General features: G+C 45.7%; 1 protein-coding gene across 6 annotated transcripts in view; it reads right to left on the bottom strand.

The window, feature by feature from the left end:
• Positions 1-24,576, bottom strand: part of GNG7 (G protein subunit gamma 7) — a 79,409-nt gene that overhangs the window by 14,512 nt on the left and 40,321 nt on the right. Inside the window, exon 3 of one of the 6 annotated variants that reach the window (XM_062596014.1) lies at positions 10,739-10,764. The exons of 4 other annotated variants lie outside the window; for them this stretch is intronic. The gene's annotated coding sequence lies outside the window, so the exon portion shown is untranslated. Of the gene's footprint in view, positions 1-10,738; positions 10,765-15,187; positions 15,209-24,576 lie in introns of those variants that run through there. One more of the 6 variants, XM_062596015.1, reaches the window with a different exon arrangement.

Genomic DNA, 24,576 nt, shown 5'->3' with positions numbered 1-24,576 from the left:
AGCCTCAAGGCTTTGCTCGGAGGACAGAGCGCTTACTGCGAGCGTTTCTCCAGCAAAAACAGGACTGACTGCACCAAGCCGAGCAGAACAGCCCGATTCTGCAGGGCACGTCCAGCAGCCGCGCAGAGCGACGGGCAGCCCAGGCGCAGGAGCGCGGCTCCTACCCCCGACCTCATCCGACCCGTCAGGAACCCAAGCGAGGTCGTGACAAAAACGTGCGGGTTTCAAATGATTCACTGTCACTAGAAAACCTGCACAAATTCTGCCTCGCCTCTGTCCCGGGAAGCAGCACGAAGGTTTTAACTGGTGGCACTATCTACCGAGATAAACAGGAGTAACTCAAAAGTTGCAGGTAGAACAGAATTTACTCCAAATTTGGGCATTTCAGGCTCATAAAGCTTCTTTAAAGCCGGTTTAACTCTTTTTTGGACAGTCACATGTTAATAGCAGCTACAGCTGGATGGGGGAAAGAGGGCAAGTGTCTCAAATGCAGCTCCGTCCTTACCAGAAGATCCCTTAATTGCAAAAGTATTTTGAAACTAGAGCAGTTGAAGAGGCAGACTGGCCAAGGATTTTGGAAGGAGACAGCATCCCTAGAGATGTGCAGCTCCATTTCCTTCCCATCCAAGGAAATGATTACTTAGCTGAGAGAATATGAAATCCTCTAGGACACATCTGCCAGTTAAGCTATGGGACATTCATGAGACCTTGCTTGCAGGGTAAGCCTGGAAACCCCACAGAAGAGCACAGTTAACTCATAAATGCTGTCGTGGACAGGTCTGTTTTTTACTCCCCCTTCTCTCCATTTTAGCTGCTAAAGCTTTGGTGCCAGCTGGGTGGAGACCTCGGCAGGACTTACCCGCAGCCCCCACCTCCGTGCTGCAGATCTGTGCTCCCTAGGTCACTTCAGGGCTCCACGCTTATTTTTAGACCACATATTAAAAAAAAAAAAAAAAAAAAAAAAAAAAAAGCAAAGGTAAGTATTTACACGAGTTGTTACCTGGGGTCATCACCCTGAGGCTGTAACACAACTAGCAAGGCACTGGCTTTGAAATGCAAAGCCAGATGCCATTTCAGGTTTCTCCTTGGCTTGTGTGCCCAGCACAGTGCGTTTAAGGACAGCAGAAGCATTCCCGGTGCATGGAAGCACCGACGGGAACAGCTAAGGTACCAGCCCACCTTCCAGAGGTTGAGCAGCTCGACCACTGGAGGGTCCCTAGGTACTCTTTGGAGGGTCTGGAGCCACCACTTGGCTCATGGATTGGTCCGTAACACCATACAGATAGCCAGACATATAGTATATGCTCCATCACATAATTTAAAGTAGGAACCAAAGTGAGGCTTAAGTCAAGATGCTTAAGAGCTGTTACGGGTTGAGAGTGGTAAATAAATCAGAACTTGCACTGCAAAGTCTGTTCTACCCTCATCCTCCCTGCCTTTCTGCTCTGCTCAGCTCAGTCAGCAGATAAAGTGCACAGGAAAAAACCGACCAGCGCACACAAAGCAGCGCGCGCTCGCAGCTCGCACGGGAGCACCGCTCGGAGAATTAGGGCACAAAATGCCACTGCAACTCCTCATTCCTTCTGCGCTTCAGAGCAGCTGTGAAATTCTGAGCTCTTGGCCAGTATTAGTAGTATTATTTAAGAAGGGAGAACAGAAAAGCAGAAGTTTTAGTACCAGTTTCAAAGCAGCATGCTAATGCAGGTGTGAACCTGCATTACGAGATACAGCACTGCCGCCTCGGAAGCAACTGCTGCTGCAGCAGAGAGGAAGCTGCAGATGCTCTGGCATGAACCAGTGCTGCACTTCAAAACCTCTCACCTCTCTGGCCAGCATTACAGACTCTCACTTTGAATCTCCACCTTTCAGGTCACCTGCAGCTTCCTCTCCTACCTTCTCGATGCCCGAGATGACTAAGCCATACAAACACCATTCCTCTGCTTGCAGAAACTACTACAACTCGCGAGCCCCCAGTGCTCGAGCCTCAACCTCATCTCCAGCGTTTCTTCCTACTCTTCAGATGGAACCATAGAAAGGAGAATTTCTTCTTTGCTCTTAAAATCGACTTATAAACCCTTGTACTTCCTCAAGCACCATTTAAACTCTGCTGCTCCCCAACTGCCTCAGCAAAATGTTAACCACTTTTATACAAAGATTTTAAAAGATCTGTAAGTATCCTCAAGGTTAAATTAAGTGCATGTTCTGCATTTCATGAAGACGCTTATGAAAACTAAGCAATTTTGTGATCTACCTAAATAAAAAGAATTGAAAAATTAGTATTTTGCTCAAAGCGCTGAAAGTTGTTTTTGTAGTTTTGCGTGTTGAAACCCCACAACCCTTGATGGCCAAGAGTCAAGCCTGGGAACACTTGCACTTTGCTTAAGCAACAGTCAAATGTAGGTGAGATCAGTGACAAAAAACACTATCTAGTCATCCATGGTGTCTTTCAAAACAGGGACTATGAGGAGTAATACTGGTATTTTAAAAAAACACTCTGAGTTATTACAGATCTTAATAATAGCAAAACTCAAGATACATTGATCTGTCCTTTCAACTCCTACAAGGAAAACATGCAGCTTTGTTCTAACATTTCAGCAGCAAAAATATAATGATACCAGAGTATCAAAACCCAATCTTTGGATAAAATATTGCTATTTATCTTTTTCGTGTGCAATAGTTTCAGAAATGAATAGAGATAAGACTTCAGGCATTTGAGTCCAGAAATCACCCTGGATATAAAAGCACACAGAGCTTATATTTTCACTTATGGTCTGAAAAGAGGTACTGATTTCAGTGGGCAGACAGAACTAAATATGCATATCCTGGCTAGACCACTGTGGAGTTCGTCCTTGTCTGCAAGGGCTTGATAGCAACTCCACATACAACTGAAGTGCATAAAGACTAAGCAGGAAGCTCGTCTACTGGCACAAGAGCATACTAAGTTATAGAAGGAGATAAAAGAAGGGGAAGTTTAGGCTGAGTATCACAAAGCTTCCTGAGAATTTTCCATAGCTCCACAGATCTAAGCTGGGAAATGCCAACAGCATCAACACTCAAAATATTTAAAACAGCCAGGGGAAGTTTTAACACCACGGTATAGGGTTCCATACCCTTCTTTTCTGAGCATACAAAGAGTATTTCAACTGCATCAAAACACCACTTCAATTTATTGGCCGTGTGTGCAAGAATTACCGTTTTACGAGATTAGGAGATTTTACAGCATCAGTCATGATAAAGCTAAGTGAGCAGCCCTTCAACCACTTTCGTATTTCCCTCTCCGCTATGCATCTCCTGTGTGCTGAGTGGGTGGAAAGGTTTTGAAATGAGTTTTTAGTTTTCTACAGATAAGCAAATGTCCAAAGTGGGGGGGGGCTCCAACTACAGCAGCCACATACATCTTCCTTCTTTCAAATCTTAAACCCAGTACTGACGTTAAATGTCACGCAGACGCAATGTTCTCTGCTGCAAGTGGAGAAACAGGGAGACTCACCTGGAGCTGCACACCAAATAAATCCGAACGCAACAGACACAAGTGGGAATGACTGCTGCCTGCCAAACAGACCTTGCTGCAAGAAGTCCTCAAACTGCTTTAAAATGAAGACTCTTGGGTCAGTAGTATTTGTCCACACCATCTTTTCTTTTAGATACTACCTTTAATACAGCCCATTCTTAAGCTTTTCAGCCACAGTTTAGTAGTAAGCCTTCCGTTTTCTACTTTGGAGGCCTAAAAGCAGGTTACGTTAAAATAGTAAAAGGAGTCACCAAGCTCTTTTCAAAGGGAAAAGCAAAGACTACACAGAGAAGGGCACGGGTCTGAGTCAGCTGGCAGAGCTGCTCCGCTTTAGTGGAGCTGAGAAAGTAGCAGAAAACTTCCTATCCAGTAATGCAGGGATGATAAAAGAACTGTCTCTATCATTTATATACTTTTAAGTCACTTCACGCACGGAGAAAATTCTCAGCCCTTTAGAGGTTCTCTTATTACAATAAGTCTCTTTCCTGAGCGCTAGTACAGCTCAGCCTCCTAAAGAGCCAACAGCATCTTAAATGTTGCCGCATGGTATACAAGCACTCAGGGGAATTCAAAGCCACCTATCTTCCCCTGGATCTCTAAGAAGAATGCTTTTGGTTTTATAATTTATTTTGCTTCTCCTCAAAATAGGACCACATGTTTAGGAAGAAAGTTAGCTGCATGGAATTTGAGGAAGATTACAAGAAAGCCCTAACAACACTAAAATAAGAGTTAAAGCAAATACTACGAGGAATACACTTTATCAGAGCATTATGCTTATTATAGCTTCTATTGACAAAGGGTACAGGGCCTTCTGCAGGGCCTCAGAGAATAATTACACTGAGCAAGCCAGGGAGAGCATGTTTATTGGAACTTTACACAGCTCTGCACGAAGGAGATGGAAAGGCCAAGGAGTTTGGTTTCAAGTAAGTTAAAGTTTTCATTGTGGAAGGAGTGTTTGGTGGGAATTACATCAGAACCACAAGTTACAATATACTCATTGTATGGTTAGGCATAGCTTGCACAGTCAATACTGCTTGAGAAGATAGGGAACTGGTAAATAATCAAAGCAACATAGCCATTAAGAGTTTTCCCAGTAAAATATGCCCCTAAGCTACTTTCTTTCTTTCTTTCTTTCTTTTAATGTTATGGAAAAAGAAATAGGGTTTGTCCATTACATTGACTATGGCTATTATACATGTGTGCATTCAAATAGCATTTCAAAGTAGCTAAAAATAGTTTTCCAACCACTGTTAAAGCAATTTGTTAGTAACTTAGCCTTGTTTCATTGTTTTCAACCAGTCTGCAGTGACAACACTTTCAGCTGAATATCCTGCCCCAAGCAGGATCACTCTTAAATAACTAGATGAGAAATTCTCTGGGCAGTAACGCAGCCAGTTTCCCTTGGATCGGTGCTGAACCAGCCCCTGCCATAACATACTCAATTGCTCTCCTGAAGTCCGTGGGGGAGGAGGTGTGTACAGAATAGAAGTCTCATTCAACAGATGTGTGAACACGCCTGGAAGCAAAAATTCCCCAAAACGTAACCTTTTATCTCTCTCACACACATATATGTGCACACACACACAAACAACCCTTTTCTCCAGGCCAAGCTGAAGGCTCAGGGTGGCGTGAAGCCTTTCTCCTTGCCCTTGTGTCACTGCAGAGACCAGTCATCTGGGAGTCTTACATGAGGTCATCTGATGCTCGAGGACAAGATATCCTACCCAGAGGAACTCGGGCCATCTGGTCCAGCGTCACTCTTACTTGTTGACCTTAGGACCGTAATTCAAGGCTGATTTACTTCCATGTAGGCTTTTGCCTATACTGGCGCAGAGGAGTTCAGGGTGAAGTCTCCCCCTTCAGCCCACTTCCTGCAACATCAAAAATAAAAAGTCGAAAACAGCACGTTTGTGCTGTGTAGGGTGATGGCAACCAACACCCCCAGCCTGCAACAGGAGACAGGCTAAGGGCCTCTCCTTTCTGCATTGGATTCAGTTTCAACTCAGTTTCATTCTGGTTTCTGCACATAGAGGACTTGTACCTGAGTATTTGCAAATATCAAGCTTGAAAAAATGAGCTTATAACAAAAATATTTACTTAAAGATTAAATGCCCTCTGTCTGAGTGCAGGAAGATAAGCCATCCTCTTCATATGACTGTTCTTTAGTCAAGCCTCACATTACCACGAAGCAGCATCCAGCTGATGCTGAGCAAACAAGAAAACTGCTGACAAGCCTTGGTGTAGCATAGAGCTATATGAAAAACTCTTAGAGAATGGGAGCCAAAAGGGTATTAGCCTCTTTTGTGTAATTTAAGAGGGCTGATATACAGTTGCCTACAGGACATCTAAACCAGCTTCCGAAGAAAGCATATAAATCATATTTTTGGCTGTCAGAGCATTGCTTTGTACTTTGTATTTTCAGAAAACATTTTTTAAGCCACAACATTATCAAAAACAGAACACTCTCAATACTTTGGTCTTACTGACAGCGTTTGCCAGGCAACCGGCAGTAACTAAAAGGTTGGCCCTAAGGGCCAGACGATGTTTGCATAATCATTGCATGTAGAAAGTTTTGCTTTTTTATTTTCAGTCTGCACTGTTTCAAAAACGTAGTGATATTTTCTTCTTCTGGTTAGGAACACTGCTCTTCTGAGGTGGAAAAATAAATGGTCTAAATGACACTAGTAGGAACTACCAGCTCTGCTCTGCACCGCAAAGCAAGAAGTGTCAGCTATGCAGCCGACTAAAATAAAATTGTATACTTCAGTGTTAAATTCCTAGCTGCTCTCTCAGCTGGGTGTCTCACAGTAGCCAGATAACCATCCCTCACAGGTCTTTAGAGTACATTTCTTAGCAGAATTTTTAGCACAATTCAGTGTAGCAGAGCTTGAAACACGTCTGACCAGCATTTGCTGTAAGCTGGCACAAGTACAGAAAAGCTGGTTTTCCAGGTTCATACACAGGATCTTTAGTGTGAGCTGCTTATGAGAATACTGTCCTTTGCTTTAAAACACAGTTTTTCCTAAGGAATAGCCATATAAAAATGGTACTTCCTTATTCAATGTATCTGCTCAGTATCCTCAGTCGCACCTGCTTGCTTTACTGCCAAGCAGACAAAAGTTTTTCTGCCGTTTTGCAAATGCTGTCTAGTTCTACCGTGACCAGCCTTCAGCGCTGAGGGCAGCCACTGCAAATTCGCCCTTCCTGGTGATGATGTGAGCAGCAAAGTGAGCATAATATAGCTTCAAAATCCTGAATGCAATTTATAATAATCACATCTTGAGTCAGGGAATAAATCTGATGGACCAAATCTGAAATGAGAGCTTATAATGTCTTTCCATTTGACGTGAAACTCAAGCACAAACTGTTCACTCACCGCTTTTCTTAAGGAATCATCTGAAAGATGCAATCTTACAAGCCAGCAGTGTTAAAGTGGAGCAACAGGGATTTCAAGGGACTAAATTGCAGTAGGACTAAAAGCAACAAACACTCTGGACATAATGGTGCCATCAGTGAAACAAGGCAACCGTGCCCCGAAAAACACAGCGCCTAGACGGACTGTTGCTAAAGAAAGCTCGATATTGCAACACAGATTAAGTAACGCATTGACTCGAAAGCCATGGGCAGTATGTCCAGACACCAGCTAAAGGCTTCAAGCAGTGAGAAAAGAGCAGTTTCCACTAACCTAACCCGGAGAACTCTTCAGTGACCTTGCATTGAAACAGTCATGATCTCTGCTACTGTTAATATCTCACTTGTTGACAGAGAGCTACTTACAGTTAGGAGCAGGGAGAAAAGTGATTCAAGACAGAATTAAGCAACATCCAGGATCTAGTAACCGCTGGGCCTCCAAGCACACTGCCCAGCCAAGCTCACGTGGGCAGCTTGGGTCTTGAATACTCATGAATACTCATGTCTGAACATATATAACTTTTCGGGTTTTTTTTTGCTAATGCAAAAGCAACATTCCCCCTCAAGTTAGCACTCTGTTGTTAATGGGCCTCACAAACCCAACGTGGGAACTTTGCATAAGGACTGCAGGGCAGGGAGCTCATCTGTACAGGGAAAATTCAGCCCCCACTGGTACTGCTGAAAAAGTCACAAACTCTAGATCTGCATGAAGCAAGAGCTCAAATTCCTAACTGCATGCTTCAGAAGTAATTAACAGCTTAAGGTCTCCTACAGCTGGACGGGCCGGTGTGGTGCTTGTTTGGGAGCTGAACGGCTCTGTGATATTATTTACTACCAGCTCCTGACTGCCAAACGGCCTCCTCTGCACTTAGGGGACAGCTCCCTGTAACCTCGCTAGAAATGCGAATGACCTTTTGCGACAGACGCATCACGTGAGAGTAACTACTAACGCTGCCTCCTTACATCCATAGAACACACTGGTATGAGAGCAGTCTTGTGACTTTCTCTTCCCAGCTTTCTCTAGTCATCTTGTTTCCATTACTGATGTATCTGCAAAAAAAGATGCCCGGGAGAAATGCACAATAGGCCAGCAAAGCCGAGGGCCCCCCTCACCGCCACCCCCGTTAAGTCAGCCGCATGCAAGTAGAAATGAAGAGACTTGTTCCAGACGCAGATCAGGATACGGTTCGATCAGCTTGATGACTACTCTGCACTTGTTTCATCTATCAAAGTAACTACACTCACAGAAAAGGCCACGATCTGCATGTGACTGCAGCGTCTGTGTAGCTGTTTTCATGCAAGCCTGAGTCTTTTGGTAATACTGATGACTGCAACATCATGTGAGGATTTGCAACAGGGAGCAACTCCTACATTGGGCCCTGGAATCTGTCGAGCCGAGAGGGAAAGGAAGCAGAAGGTCGTTTTCTTTTGTCTCTCTTACAGGAAGTCAAGTCACATTGGCCTGGCAGCAGTTCAGGACTTAGCTAAGGACTTGGTGCTGGGAGCAGCTCTGGAAGACTCTCAGGCTGGAAATAAAGCAGAGGGGCTAAAAAAAGGAACTTACAAATTGTGTAAAAGGGTTCTACAAGAGGACGCGCGAGCGCTCGGCCTCCAGGTAACGGCCGACCCTTAGCTTGCTGACTGTTTTTCATAGGCTCGGGCTAATAGTTACAAAATCTTCTAGATCAGAAAAGAAGAAAAATATAAAAGCCACTCAAACTTCTCTGCATGTTTAGACAGCATTAGGTAACTTGTGATGCAGCCGGTGCCATCGTGCTCTGTCGATCCTGTACGTATCTCAGCAGAGCGGCTTCGGTGCTTCTGAAAATCCCCCCCAGCTCCCTCTCCTGCACCTTAACTTCCCAGGGAGGCTGCAAGTCAACCCCCTCCCGCATCCAAAGGCGGAGGACTAGCCAGTGTCACTTTCTGTCACCGGATTTTATTCATAACTGGACAGCAAACAAAGTTTTGCTGTTACTCCCTATTTCTCAACTTTGAACTCACTCATCAATGAAAAAGAAAAAGGGAAAAAAAAAAAAAAAAAAAAGAAAGCAAAGCATTCTTTATGTCCCTGACAGCTAACTTGAAATCAAAAGACAGATGAAGGCAGAAGCCTTTCTGCACAACGGAAATGCAAATACTGACATCTGGAAAAGAGTCAGGACCAACAGCATTTACTGCAATCACAAAACTGGAAAATAAAACATGCAGTCACAGGCTGCATGAGCTGAAACTTAATGTTATCACAAAAATAAGGGTACTTCTTTCCAGTTATGTATCTAAATAGAAAAATGCAGAGCACTACAAATTTATTGATTGACTTGTCAGAATTATTCTCTAACCCAGGTAAGTCTACTTCAAATCAAGCTGTAAATAGATTTTGAGGAAATATATATCATCTAATTAAAAAAAAAAAAAAAATCTGTGCTATGGTAAAAGTCTGATTTGTTTTGAGAAACAGATTTTCATGTACCCCCAGCCAAAGCACGGCACGTCTCCTGCCTTTCCTGGGAAACATTAACCTCTCCAGCCGAGAGTGCCAGCTCCTGGGGATGCCAGCGCCGGCACCCGCCGGCGTCCCAGCAACCGGCGCGTCGCCCGGCGGTGGGAAAGGCTCCTCCTCGGCCCGCGTCAGCCGGCACCGACCCCGGCGGCACAGCGCGGCTGCGAGCGAAGCGAGACGCGCTGCGCTCCCGCGGGGAAGAGACCGGCTCCGGCCGCGGAGGCACCGGCGCGGCTCTCGCGTGCCTCTTCCAGAGAGGGAACGCTTTGCTCCTGTTTGCTCAAACCACGTTAGAGCAGCACGTGCTTGCGAGGGGAAAAGAGACAGTCAAAACATCCTCTTGCAGACAGAGCAAAAACTGGTTAAAAATTACCTTCTCTAGCTGTTTGGGGCTTCTTTTATTTTTATTTTTAAACTGTTCCCACAGTTCAGGCACTAAGGGCTGATAGAACATTTCCATGTGAAGTTAATCCACACTAACCTAAATAACCAGTGAAAGATTTACACCAGCCTCATGCTGAAAGCAGCCAGGAGACCTCACGCAATCAGTCAAGACCTCGTGGGAACGATGACTGACAGCAGCGGCGGGGGGAAGCGGTGGCAGGCAGCCAGCCCTCCCATCCGACTACGACGGAGTTCAGTTACAACCAGTAAGGCTCCTCTGCTCCCGAGCAAGGCCGTCTGCCCAGGAGGAGCTATCCTGGGAGAGCCACTGCCCTGGAAGCACACAACTGGAGCGACTTGCAGGGCAGACGAGACCTCGGGCTTTGCCTGCCCTCCCTGAAATCTGCCAAGCAATTGCATCCCACTCCTTAAAAGCCCTTCTGTTGATTCCTGTTTTTCATTTGTTCCAAAGAAACATATGCTGAAAAGATTAAAAGAGGCACCAAATTTAGATCCTGCTTTGCCTAGCAAGCAAAGAGTTTGAGTACACATAATTATCCCAGGAAAAGAAAAAGAAAAATTAAGTCTTCTTTGCGCAATCATTCCAAGCCGAAGTAAAATCTCATGCAGCGGCCTGAACCCAAGTTTAGAGCATCGTCACCTTGATCTAGCTCACAGTGCTGAAGTTTTGCATCAGATCAACTCGCTTAGTTTCCAAACAGATTCTTCGAACTGGTGCGGCTGGTACACACTTAAGGCAAAGCTCAGTTCAACTCGAGGTATTTGGGAGAGCTTAAGACTAAAAGAACCCAACTGACCAAAACTCGTTCTTAGGGAATAACTATGGCAAGAAGTGAAAACAATCCAGTATTAGTTACTGACTTTTCCAAGAAAAGAAAAGGCCTCGAATGGCCACAGCACATACATACCGTTTTCCACTATGCCTGGAATATTCCTGGGAAAACAGAACAAAGAGAGAGCGTAAATATTCAACCCAAAGTGATCAGAAAGTCATATTTAATGCATACGCAGCCTCTTCACAGTGAGGAAATTGGGAATTCTCCCTCCAGCCGCAGCATCAGGTGCCGGAGAGGGCCACGTCGCGCAGGCGGCCGCCCTCCCCGCGCCGCTCGCCACGGCCCTGGCCGGCTCACGGGCACCAAGGGAGGCCCCAGCCTGGCAGCCGGGGCGGCAGGAGCGATGCCGAGCGCCGAAGGCAGCAACGAGGCTTCGCGGGAGAGGAAAGCGCCGGGGCAGCGGGCAGACCCCGCGCCGCTGGCCCCGCGCCGGGCAGGGAGGCAAGGCGGCGGCACGGCCGCGTGGTGCGGAGCAGCTCTCGCGTAGCCGGCACTCTTAGAGGAGTCGGTCACTTCGGAAACACCTTGCCCCAGCTAGCAAAAACATGCAGAGGAAGAAGGAACGAGTCAAGCTTATTTAGCCCCAAGAGCGGATACAGGATTAGAGCCCTCGGCAGGCCCTGCGCCTCGGGCGGGACGCGGAGCAGGATCCCACTGCACTTCCGAGAAAGCGAGCTTTACACGTCTCCCACCATCGGCAACTTGCCCTCCATACACCTCAGCACGCTGCCTTACGTCCGTATCATTCGTGTTATTCTCATCTTAACAGGTCTGTTTATGAGCTGCGGTTCTAAATGCCCAAACAAAGAGCCTAAAGCTAGCGGAAAGCTGGAAAACGGTAACCTCTACAGCAGCCGGGGAACCAAGCTGGAACAAGTGACAGACACCACATACAGGAACCAACGTGATGTTCTGGCTGCCTGTTTTATTACACTGAGCAGTAGGGGACAGGCAACAGGAAATTCATATCCCATGATAAGCTCATTTACAGAGGGATTAGTGGAATTTTACCAGTTTACTAAGTCATTTACACAAATACAGTAAAAACCATGCTGGTATTACTTGTCAGACATCATGCTGCTAGACGACTATGGCACGATACCTGCAAGAGAAAATTCCAGGCTTTAACCATAGACGTTTTACATGATTTGGCTATTAAATTACAATTGCAGAAACTCTTTTAGCACACTGTCGCAAGTCATCATAAAAAAAAAAAAAAAAGTTCAGGCTACCTAGCAAAAAACAAAGCAAAGCAACCCTTGCAAGCATGGTCGCATCCCCTAGCGAAAGGGGCAATGAACTGTGATCCTTTAGGAAAGCCTGATTCCTGGTCATGCTGCTGCTCCTTGGGTGCTAACCCTATCCAGAAAATATTAGATCACATAAATGGCAAGAGTGACCACTGAAATTAATTCTCTTCTGAAGAAGAAGACTTCAGTAACTTCTACTGACCTTCAGATTTGTGAAAAAAGAAGAAAAAAATCCATCCAACCTGTTACTTTCAAAATGACTCAGAATCCAAGAGTCTGGTATAGCTGTGCGATCTTGAACACACATTCCTGCAATTTAAGGCTAATTGCACTTGATAGAAAGTAGAAGACTAACATCTCTATTCTGATAGAAAAATATCTCCCACCAGCATAGCTGTGCTGATACTGATAAAATACAGAAGACCAAATTTATCAATTAAAATACTGCTGCTTGGTGACCAAGCCTAGATAAAGATCTCACCCTAGACGCATATCCTATAGCATGCCCGTGCATGGTAACGCATACAGGCATATGAGCACTATTGTTACCCACTGGCTAACTCATTTCTTCATTCAGCAGAAGTAACTACCAATGCATTTGAGAAAGCTACACATCACATGCATACACCATTAGTGCAACGCACCGTCTGCTCCTACAGCTGATGGTATGTCCCATCTTTCTTGCCATTACAAGAATATTTAGTCCAGTATTCTTGCTCAGGAACTTTACATTACTTTGAAAAAAAATTGCTTATTTTATTATCGTTTTCATCTTAAAAACCCACTACATAAGGTTGGAAACAATATGGTCAACCAGCTTAAATAGCCCCTAGACTCAAGTCCCAAATAGTACGAGTTAGACACCAGGGTACATGTTCAACCTGTAGCTTGCTGTGAGCTAGATGATGAATATGATAAGGAAAATACACTATACAATGCAGAAAGCAAATCACAAAAACAGTCAATTAAATGCAAGTTTTATTTCTTTATGGCTTACTTGCAAGTCATGTTTGCAACACAGCTATCGGGATGGGTCAGCCTCTGCTAGTAACACGAGACCAAGTCTCTAGAGGACTATTATGAAGCTTCTGAAAGAAAGAGGTGAAATAGAACAAAAATATTTGTAAAACGTAATGGGATTTTTTCCACCACCACCAGAGAATGTTTTTCAGGCATTTAGCCAGCACCACTTCAAAGAGTAGAAAAGCATGTGGTTTTTACACAGTTTTGTACTTTAATATCAAACAAGAAAAAGACAGGCTCAATGAGGCAGCCCAGCAACCGTCACTTTGATGCAGGAGAAAGTACGTCAATCGGCTGCATCACTGCAGAGGCTCCGGGGTCGGGGAACCCTCCTACTGCATCTCCCTCCCACACAGCCCGCGCTGTTCCCGTCCTCGGCTGTTCCCGTCCTCGGCTCGGCAGCCTCCGTGAGAGAGGGAGGAGGCAGATAAAAAACCAAGACATCGCTTCTCGCTCGAGCAAAAGGACAAGGCTGAGTCACGCGCTAACTCACACGCGCCCGGCTTTTGTAAGGTGCAGAGGTACCACCACAAAGGTTGGCCCGGACCCGGCGAGGAGCAGCACGCTCCGGACCACGCGCGGGGCCGCTCCGCACCCTGCCTCCAGACAGGGGCACGGAGGCAGGAGGGGCCAGAGGATGGCGATGGAATAAGGGACGCGGAAGGAAACGCAGAAACAAGCTTCTCTAGGCAGCAGAGCCCTGTTGCAGCACTTGAGACCTGGAAATGAGCATCAGCCTGATCTGCATCTCATTTCTCTTTAGAAAAAGGTGCTCCTGGTACACTGCCGCCTTCGCTCTCGCCCAGACGGGTATCGTAAAAACAGAGCAAGCCTGGCAAAGCAGAGCAGCACGTTTACAGCAACAGCATTTGTGCTGCAACACCAGCCTTTTATGCAATTTCATTTTAATGTAGGACCATTAACTACACGTTATAGGCTTGTTTTGCAACTGGCTCCTGACTGTCTGCAGAACTTAATTTAGACATATGAAAGACAGGTCTTAACTAAACAAGAAGTGCAATTTCTAGTGATCCTGTTTTGCTAAGAAAGTTAATTGTCAGTTCCTAAAATTCCAGCTAGTTAAAAACTGGACTTTAGTCTTACTTCTCTATTTAACCCATTCAAGTCTGGCACTAATCTAGCTATATTCCAAAGGACACCGATCTGAAGTTTACTGCATCGTCAGTCTAGCAGAATCATTTTAAATGGTCTTTTCAGTTAAGAGAAATTACTTCTTCAATCTGACTTCTGCTCTTTTCTGAGCAGGTTTAACTCCATGCAACAGGATACCATGAGACCGATTTGGACAGACGCAGCAGCGAGCTTTTCTAAGCGTGGACTGACAGCTACATTATTAGTGCCTCGTATGAGGATTTGTTGTGAAAGGGGCAAAAGACTGCTTCCTTCCTTACCCTCCCCATCTGATTTCAGCATTGAACCAACCGACCAGAAAGTCATAGCTGAGTTAAGTACATACCACAGGACTTTTAATTCTAAACCTACAAGGCACTTTAAAAACCTATTAAGTGGTGAAATGGTTTTAAGCAGGATTCATTCTAGCTACTATAAAACATTGTGTCACTCTTCGAGGGCTTCAGTATTCTGGAAATTGCCAAAGATATAGTGATGACTGTTGATTGCAAACTGCAATAGAAAGCCTCGGATGACACATGCGACCCTTGGAGCACCTCCCGTTGCTGCTCTAGTCGACGCAGCAAGGCAGAACCCACTCTGAAGTTCAAGTTTAGCCATTGGTTTTCAAGCAGTTACAAAGAATAAAGTTAAAAACGGGAAGGAAGCTTAAGGAGCGAGCAAGAAAGTTCAGAAAATGAGTAAATGCAGTGTAAAATGAATTCTGGTGACAGAAAGCTTTTACGAGGTTAAGAACAGCACTGTTCATCAGAGGGGGGCAACTTTTGGTGAGATTTCCGTATTACTCAGATAAACGTCTTGCACAAACTGTCTTCTTGACAGAGCTGAAGTTTACTGTACAATCTCCTAGTGACAGCAAAGGCAGGAGGCTAGTTCAGCACCAGTGTGGGTAAAAAAGAGGAGCTACGATCTAATTTAGCAGCTGAAGACAGACCTGCAGTTTGACGAGCGGGTGCCTGTGACGGAGGAAAGGTAAAGCGACTGCTCCAGCTGGCTAACTGTGCAACAGTAGGAAACGCTTGAAGAAGAGGTAGAAGCAACTGCAGATATGAGGATAAGAAACTGGGTGAATCAGTCACTGGAGAGGAAAACGCACCAAGTAAAGACAGCGCGCACGTTCACTGATGCCCTCCTCCGAGGACGGCAGGGTTCTGCAGGCGTTGCAGGCGGAGCAGCTCAACGTCAAGTGTTAAATGAGGTAAATCTAGTTCCTGCAGGGAGGATACAATCGCTCTCACCGCAGGCAGCACAAAGCAAGTAAATCCCATGGACTGGAGCTGGAAATACAAGAGCGAATGACCAGGTCACTAGAAACCATCACGGAAGACGGCAATGGACTTTCTGCAAGCTCCTCGTGAGACTTTTGATCTCGGACAACGACTAAACTCATGTAAAGGAAATACTGGTTTGTTTTTATTTATTAAAGTGGAAGGAAATGCTACCATAAATAGAAACTACAGGAATCAGTCCTGATGACATCTATGCTGACCTCATTCATCCTCATGAGATGTAAACATTAAATTTCACTACTGACAGACAAAACAAGCCCCGAGACTCCGCCTGAGAGTTGCAGGGGAAGGAAAGTGCTTTTTTGCATAACCAGGATAGGAAAAATCTCATATTTCTGATGGGGGGGGAAGTTCTCCTAGAGAAGTCTGTTTTTAAAGACTGTTACTGAGCCCCAGCTGCCTCAAAACCCGCCACCCACCTCCCAAAGGCGCTCGCGCGCCCAGCGCAGGGAGCTGCTGCGGACCGGCGCCCCGCCGCCGCGGACGGTCGCAGACGAACGCCGGCCCGCACGCCAGCTCACGGCTCCTCCCGGGGGGACGGGGCGACAGCTTGGAGCAGGCCGCGGGCAGGAGGAACAGCTTCTCCCGAACACCCTCGGGAGCGCCTGCATCAAGGGTTAACCCTGCACATCTACAGCTAAAGCACTTTTTTTTAAAAAAAAAAAAAAAAAAAAAAAAGCAAAACTGTTTAAATGACATGCAGTGGTCTAGCAGTAAAATCCACAACTCCTTCTGGTCTGACTGTCCAAACTTTGTGTGTTTACCAGCCACGGCACAGAACTGGCAATTTTAAGCAAGTCTGATAGCAGCAAGTTTGCTGCTTGCAAACAATCCTCAGCTTGTGCTCAGAACATTGTGCATTCATTTACAGATTTTTAAAAAGCAACTAATTACACATGCCTGTGCAGTCAGAAGTACCATAAAAACGAGTCCAGCTGCAGCATGACCAAGCCGGGCACAGGAGAACAAAGCAATAACTAAGAGGAGAGGAAGAGCGGCGAGAGGAAGATGAAAGCAGGGAAGAGTCATTAAACCACTCAGAGAATCATGACACATCTCGTGCTGCTGCCCACACAGGAGAAACACAGAGCAAACCAAACTATTAATGGGGAAAAGAACAGCTGATACCAGCGACCCGGCCACCGCCTGCAGGGACCCAGAGGAGGTGAGCTGCGTCCGAAGGTGCCACCCGCCCGCACGGCCTCAGCCCCTCGGCGCCGCGTCCGCTGCAGGCTCGCCGGCGAGCTCGGCCCGCCCCGCAGGCCGCTCTGCAGGCGCGGCAGGATGCCGAGCGCGGTACCGCGCCGTGCGCAACAAAGCAAGGTCCTTCTCCGGTTTAGGGACTGACGGACTATTCTGCTAGTGCGTCTTCGGTGAACTTTGTTAAAATAAAGAGGTTTATTTTGATACAACATATGGCACGTTGCATCATCTGGAGTCTGCAGCTCCACAGATGGTAACAGCAATACAGACCCTTCCCTTGCGCGTTATTTGCTACCATGTTTGGAACCTCTTTAAAATGAATCTGTTTAATCCCTGAAGTTTTCCAGGGGCTGTCTGAGGAAAGAGAAGTGCAAATGAAATTGTGAAGCTGAAGATCAGCACTCCATTAACCAGTATTTTAAAGGAGCTAACAGTATTGAGAGCAGTAAACGCAGAGGAGAGTGTACTTAAGGAATCTGCTATAAGACTTGCACTTTTTAAAATTATTATTGTTAATGTTAGATGACTTGCCAACCAGTCACTGACCCTTGGGAAGGAGCAATAGGTTGCTGGCTTTCCTGGAACTGGGCAAAGTCTCCTACTGCCCATTTGCTCCATCAATACCAGGCTCAACCATTCTTCCAAGGCAGTGTATCGAAGTAAACACCACAAAAGATAATTTCTTAAAAGACACTTTGAACCAAGGCTGCACATTTCTAATACAGAATATTGTAGTCCACAAGGAGCACACCACCACCTCGCTCCCACCAGACTCGTGTTAAGATCCGGTTGCCAACCTGAATTTGTTGGCAATTTTATTGTAACAAGATAAAATGCCAGCTCAGACCCTTGAGCGATGCACTGGCATGGTAACACTCAGCTCACAATTGCAACTAATGGTACAGAAACAGCAGTATGTTACGTGGCAAAGCCGGCAAGCTTTTTGCTAATATTCTCACAGAGTAAATAAACCAAAGTCAATAGACTTAGAGAAACTGAAGAACCGCATTCGAAGGCAACATCACCCTAAAATTAAAAGCAATAAACAGCTGAAGCTCTGCCTGAGACTCCTGGCTCCTAACTAGCCCAGAGCTCTAGCTGGAGCATCCGAGATAATCTCAGGAAGCTCCGCTCCGCCGCTGCGGCGGCTCCGGCACGGCAGAGCTGAGGGCACCCGTGCTGCTTCCCTCCCGGGTTCGCGTCCCTGCGACGGCTGCAGCCGGGAAAGCCAAAGCTGCATGCGGTGGAGTCGTTGCCCCCACCCAGCACAGGGCCTGCACAAATAAAGTTGTCCCTCGCAGTTGTTGCGCCCATATTTTTGCACATTTAAGACAAAAAAAAAAAACCAAAAAAACAAAAAAACAAACTACCATTTGATGCACTTTCCCTTTCTTTCTAAGGGACCCCCCACAAACTAACAAAACGTCATTTAGTGACACTTAGACGCATCATCAGATTGTGGCAGATCCAGTTCTGCATGTAGCAAATGCAAAGATTACAGTTCCTTGAAGGTATCTGGGAAGTGCTGGAGGAGTGCAGAGAGGCTGCTTTAATTGCTTTAATCCACGGTTGCAATAGCTCCGTAGCAGATACCACCAGCCTTTCCTAAACATTTAAATCAAAGGTATTGTAGTTGTCCAAAGCTATTTGCAAGTTTTTTGTAAACAAGTCCTGTTTCTCAGGCCTCTGCTTGCAGCAAGATAAACATTGTGGCAATTAAGCTACAACTTGTGTGTCGAAACAAGATAAACTCATTTTCGTCCGAAATTCTACTGAGCTGCCCCAAACTCCTGGAGGCCAGAAGGTCTCAGCAGGAGCAGCCGGGAGCAGAGGCGCAGGGCCAGCGCGTGTCGGGGTCAGTGGGGACGCGGCGGCAGCGCTCCGGCCGCGCCAGAGCATCCACGCATGCTCACAGCTCCCCAATTAGCACGCAGACTAATTAGCAGCAGAGATACCAGCACTCTTCCCAAAGGAGGCCGGGAACGTGGGACTAAGCAAGGGCTACCAGAGAGGCAGAGCTGCAGTTACATATCTGACTCGGTTTCACATGGGAAACACCAGCTAAGCGTTGTATTAATCTACACGGGGCGCTGAGGCTGCTGGGAGAATGAATCACATTCTTTGCACAAGAAACCGTCTTTCCAGCGAACTTGGTGTTTTTAGACAACCCTGGTGGTGCACATCCAGCTGACACGTCCACCCTGCGAAGGCGCTGCACTGCCGCTCGCCGGCTCCCCCGGGCCTTTCCGGATGCACCGGCCAGCCTGCAGGCAAAAGCGCTGCCGCCTCCGAGGAAAGGCCCTGGCGGGAAGCAAGGGGAGGGGACCCCGGAGCGGCAGCTCCACGTACCTGTCGCACGCCGTTAGGCTGATCAAAGTCCTGTGAGGGTCAAGAACAGAGGAAATCTGGAGTAACTTAATGCGTTCCAAAGCCGGGCTGCCGTGTTTACAGTTAGGATACCACGAGAAAAAACACTGTCCAAAGCAAGGGGAAAGAAAAGATTTGTGATTGTTTCACGTGCCTTGAGCCCCTTATGCTTTGAATCCTTAGGCCAGACACCAAATTCAGCAGGTTAGTGAACTGGAGAGCTGACGAAAGGACTTGTGTTTACTCACACTTTAATTTCTGTTAAAGTCACAAATATTCGTGAATACTCTTATCTACAGAAGTCATAACACTAATCTCATCTCCTCTCTAGCTTTAAGTTTAGTGATCAAAGTTGTACAATTTCTTGAAGCCAGCATTTCAGTTAATTCAGTGATTTTATAAAGAACACTCAGCACCTTGCACATGCAAAGGTAAGAGAAAACGGGTATGTTCAGTAAAAGTCTGAAGAACCTAAGTGAAAGCAGGCAGCTCTGTTTCACACCAGCTCCTCCTGGAACGGCTCGCTGTAGGCAATCCCCTTTCGACGAACGCCAGCAGGAGGATTTCGCTTCCCCGAACGCGTTTCAGAGCGCTGCCCGGTGATTTCCTTCCCCACCCACCTCTAAGCACAGTCAGGTGCCAAGCTCCGCGCGGTAGTGAATGCGCACGGAAATGCCCCTAATCCCCCCCCCCATCCCCTTTGCTGCATTTTAAGCTCCAAACACGACCTCAAAAGTGAGGAATACACCCCCGGCACCGCAGTCAAGTCCTTTGGGAAGCACCGGCCTTGCTCGGAGGACGCGCCTGGGAAAGGGTGCTGCTCCCTGCCCTCCGCACCTAGCTGGCCACAGCGAGAGGCACGCAGCTTTCGCGCTCTGGCTTTGCTAGGGGCAAGGGTAGCATGAGGCCATACACAGCAAAAATGCAGCCGAAGGAGGCTGAAGTGAGGCAGAAGTTTGGTGCATGGTGTGGCACACGTTTCCTACCTGTATTTAGCCGAAGGGGAGAATGCAGCTGAGCCACTTTAACGACCCATATTGGTTGTTTCCACCTGTTCCAGTGCCAGGGACAGGCGGTCCCTGTGCTGGACAGCTGCACGGGCAAGACAGGCCACTGCTGGAATGGGGTATATTAAAATTTGGTGCTGTGAGTCAGACAAGCATGTGCAGGATGTCTTCAATAACACAAACCCCCCAGGGCACTGCAAGCATGCAAAGATATTCCAAGCATCAGAAACATGGTCTTAGAAGCAAGGGACACAGATTAGGGGCAGGCCGCTATGAGTTCAGCAGAACTGCAAATCTACAGACTTTTCCAACCGCTTTGTCAAAGATGCTCATCTTCCCTCTTCTTTTTTCCAAACAGATCTAAATTAGATTTCTTCAGAAGCAGAAAGCCAAATTTCCCCGCATGAGGGCAGTAATTAGGATGTTATTAAAAAAGCCTGAGATGACCATTCTCTCCTTCCCCCTCCCGCAGCACAACTGATCAAACTGAGTTGTTTGTCTCCTCTCTCTATTTGTCATCCTCACCCAAAGAGCACATGAGTCAGACTGTGCACCACAGATGCTGCTGATAAAAGCACACTCCATTTGGGAATATTAGCAACCCTGCAGAACAAAGACAGCTAAAAAAATAAAGCCCCCATCCACTGACTCCCAATCAACTTTGCCAGTAAGTGCCTGGTAAATGTCACTGGCTTTACACTTTGCATAAACATCAATCTCTGGTTGCTCCAGATTAACTCCTGAACTCCTGCAAGATGGGAAGCACAAGCCTTATAACCAAGCAGCACCTTCGACATGAAGCCAGTAATGCCTGTCCCAGTGGTAACTTGCTGCAGCTCTGTCCCAATAAAAGCTGTAAAGAGAAAAAAAAGCAGACAGTGCAACTTACTTTTGCATAGCAATCTTACATAGGCTGGATTTTTGCTGTGTATTCCAGAGCCGCAAGTCATTTACTCAGCAAAAGCAAAGCAGTTAATCTTAAAGTGAAGTAGTCATAAAAGATTGCTCAAGTCTTTCCCTTAGACTGCCGAAGTTGAAGTCAGAAGGTTGGAAGCTTGACCCCAGAGGCCAATAGCTTTGCTCTAGAAAAGATGAGTATCTGCATGTAAACAAAAGTGGCATCAGCTTACCTAAAATACAAGTTCATTAAAATTGATTTAGTACTTCTCATAAAAGCCTCTTCTGTGGGTGCTCACTACTGGTTTAGAATCAACTACTATCAATTTATCGTAACAGCATTAAATTGGATGCTGCTCCTAGGACACATTTAAGTGCATGTAAATAGCCCCACTAAACAAAATTATGCATGATTAAAAAGAGCTGTCAGCTTCAGTGCTGATAAACTGAGGCAGGCTCTGACTCTGTAAAGACATTGTCTCACTACATTTCTAAGCAGGTTTTAATGCTCCTTTCAGACACATCTGTGAAACCAGATCTATCTTATTATCTATAAAAAAGTCAGAAAAAGCACCGTGACCCAGTTTGAACAAAACGTACAACTTGTCTATTTTTGATACAGAAAAGGTCCAGCTGCAGTGCAGACTGTTCTGACCGGAGGCAGCACAGAAGTCAGCCTTTACGGCACACAAGGCAGGCAGCCAGGCTGCACCGCGGCCGGGCCGTCTAGAGCACGCTGCTCCCCCCGCACCAGCGTGTCCTGCTTGTGCTGTAGCGTTTCCTGTGCAACGCTCGTGAACTGGTTCTACAGAATCCTACAACTAGCAAAACCACCACACATACAAATGCCACAGATTAAGGATCAAGAGCCCTTTCGGCTCATACCAGTTTATCTTCTAGATTCTTAATAATCTGCAGGTAGTGTACTTTGAAGACATGAAGTTAAATGAAGGAAAGACATTTCCAACAAAAATGATCAAAACAGGGAGAGTAAGACCATGCAGTCTCTCTAATGCTGGTGTTCCAGATGCATTTATTTCAGGAATTAAAATCAGGCTTTGAACTGCCTCTTGCAAAAGTGTCATGACAGGGAAGTGCAAATGGCAAGTTTTCTTCAGACTTGAGATAGGCTGTTGTTCTCCTGCATTAGCCAGAAGGGGCAGGAGAAAGAGGAAAGATCAATTCTGAAGGAATACTTTTCTAATGAAGAAAAACTAGCCAGTAGATCTTGTGTTTTGTTTATCATCTGCTTCTTTGCCATATCCTGCTCTCTATTGATATCCAAAGAAATGAATGCCAACAGAGGAAATATTTCAATAACGTAGTCTTCTGCAGGTCTAGCTCAGTGCAGGTACAACAAGCCATTAAATTTAAGCACCACTGGGACCCTTATGCACATAGTGCTGTAGCACATGATGTTTTCAGAAGGCCAGTAGCTTCTTGGTAACAAGCAGCAGGCATCAGTGCTGTGTTCCAGAAGTCATTTATACAGTTAAAATAAAGCAAGCAACCTTGGATTCTCTGCAGCCTGCACACGAACCTCCGCAACAACTGCTGAAACACAAGCGTTGTCCCGGAGAAGAGTATTAGAGCCTTAGCTTTTAGACACAACAATCTTTCTTTTCTCCCCACTTTTTTTTTTTTTTTTTTTTTTTTTTTTTGACAGAGAAATTTAGATTCACTGGAAAACAAAACAAGAAATAGTCTTTATGTGTTTAAGAAGTACAAAAGAGGATGGAAACATCTTGCTTTACTTATTTCTTTTAGCTCTGGGAGAGGCTGTTGTGTTACAGGAAGTGCCAAATGTTTGATCAGAAACTCGGCCTGACTCTGTTTCAGTGCTGCTTCCTGAGCTCCGGCCAGACGGACCCGGGGCAGGCATCCAGGAATCCCCCACCTCGCTGGACAGCGGCCCCCTCGCATGGCAGGGGCGGTGAGTATGAGGAAGAGCTCTCTAAAGGTGGAAGACAGATAACACTACAGAGGCTCAGGCAGGTTGTGGTATTTGCAAGCAAATCAAAACACATGCCAACTTGACATTTGAGACGCTTCTTCAGCACAAAGAAACACCGCATGCACTTTCTCCTTGCTTCAATAACATGGTGATAGTCTTCTCCCCCCATCTTCCTTATATTTTCTTTTCTGCACAGCTATATTTCAAGGTAGCATCTTCTGCCTTGCCCCAAAGGATTTAGAGCTAACTTCCATTGCTCACTAATGCTGCTCTTTAAAGAAATACCCACAAGACATCACAGATCTATGCATCTTCCCAAATGCCTGGAAATCAGGGTTTCTGTTCTGGCATCTTAACTGAGTATTAGGAAGAAGCACAGTCTCCGGCCATTCAAACTAAGCTGTGTGGTGCACTTAAGCATGCCAGTTGGACTTTGGCCCACTATACCAGAAAGAGAAATGCAGTTTGCTGTTTCCTCTGGGCACGAGCCTAGCACTTCCACGGAGCAGGCTACAGCCTGACAAATGGCCCCATGGCCATAGGTGTGTGCTGCTGATCAGCGTCAGACAAATCACTAGGATAATCCAATATGGCTCTAAGGCTTTTATGCGGGGAAAAAACAACCCTATCTGGAAATCAGTATCAGTCACAAGGTAGGAGCAGCCATGGGAAGAGAAAAAAAAAAAAAAAAAAAAAAGATGAAATTCAAGTACTTATTTTTCAAAGGCAAAAGACCAGCATAGTTGACAGCTTCCTCAAAAAGGGCTATTGCACTGCAGGACAGCATGAAGAACACACATTTAGCATCTCTGCAGGCCTGTTCTAGCCCTAGCAAGATGAGATAGGATAAGAACATCCACAGACATGAGTGGAATAAACTTACTATCAGTACGGCCATCTGATTTGTCTTTAATGTGCTGCAACTTTGTTTTGTTGAGGCAAAATGTAATCTACCCTCTAGCTATTTTCACTCCTTATTGATGAATGCAAACAACTCTTAATTAAAAGCACTGGAGTTAAGTGTTCCAGTCGCACTTAGAAGAGGCAAAATCAGGAATAGTGTGCTTGAGTCATAAGCAGGTTGTATGGCACAATGTCACTAAAGTAAACTCAAAGTTCTCATAATTTTCCTTTCCAAATAACTGTTTTTAATGATAAATATATCAGTTGGTTTGGGCTTGTTTGGCAGCTGGACCCATGTTCCAAGATTAGTTTGAATGCCTTGTTACATGGAAGCCTATCAGTTACAGTCCTCCAACACAAGCTTGGTACTACTTCTGTGCCAGTTTAAACAGGATGTTTTTTCTTGCACAACAGCTTTCAGTCTTGAAAATTCAAGTTTTGCTGCAATGTTTGTGGATCCTCCAAATGGGTGTAATTTCTTTAGGAACAAGGTAAGCCTACAGCAAATTTGCAATTAGAGAGAATGAGCCTTGAAAAATCATATAGAACAATGATCCTACAAAAATTTTTAGAAGTGGGTACTCAAGATAATTATAAATCAGTTATTTATCTAGTAGCACATTAAGCCCCATAACTTCTTTGGTTTCAAGCTAACACAAAGATAACGGAAACCGTAGGCCTGCAGAACTTAAGGTAATACACAAATGTTTTTGTATTCTGGCAACAAAATAAGGTTTAAAATACCAATTATTTCATGACCTGGAAAACTGAACTCCCTATCTAATTTATGACCTTGCTAACAACGTGGGAAACTCATTACAAGAAACAAACAACGGAGGTGTTGCTTGCCACCTCTCCTCTATCC

Source organism: Rhea pennata, chromosome 27, assembly GCF_028389875.1.
Source record: "Rhea pennata isolate bPtePen1 chromosome 27, bPtePen1.pri, whole genome shotgun sequence".
Taxonomy (NCBI): Eukaryota; Metazoa; Chordata; class Aves; order Rheiformes; family Rheidae; genus Rhea; species Rhea pennata.
The sequence above is the reverse complement of the archived record's forward strand: the minus strand, read 5'-3'. Positions and strand labels throughout refer to the sequence as shown.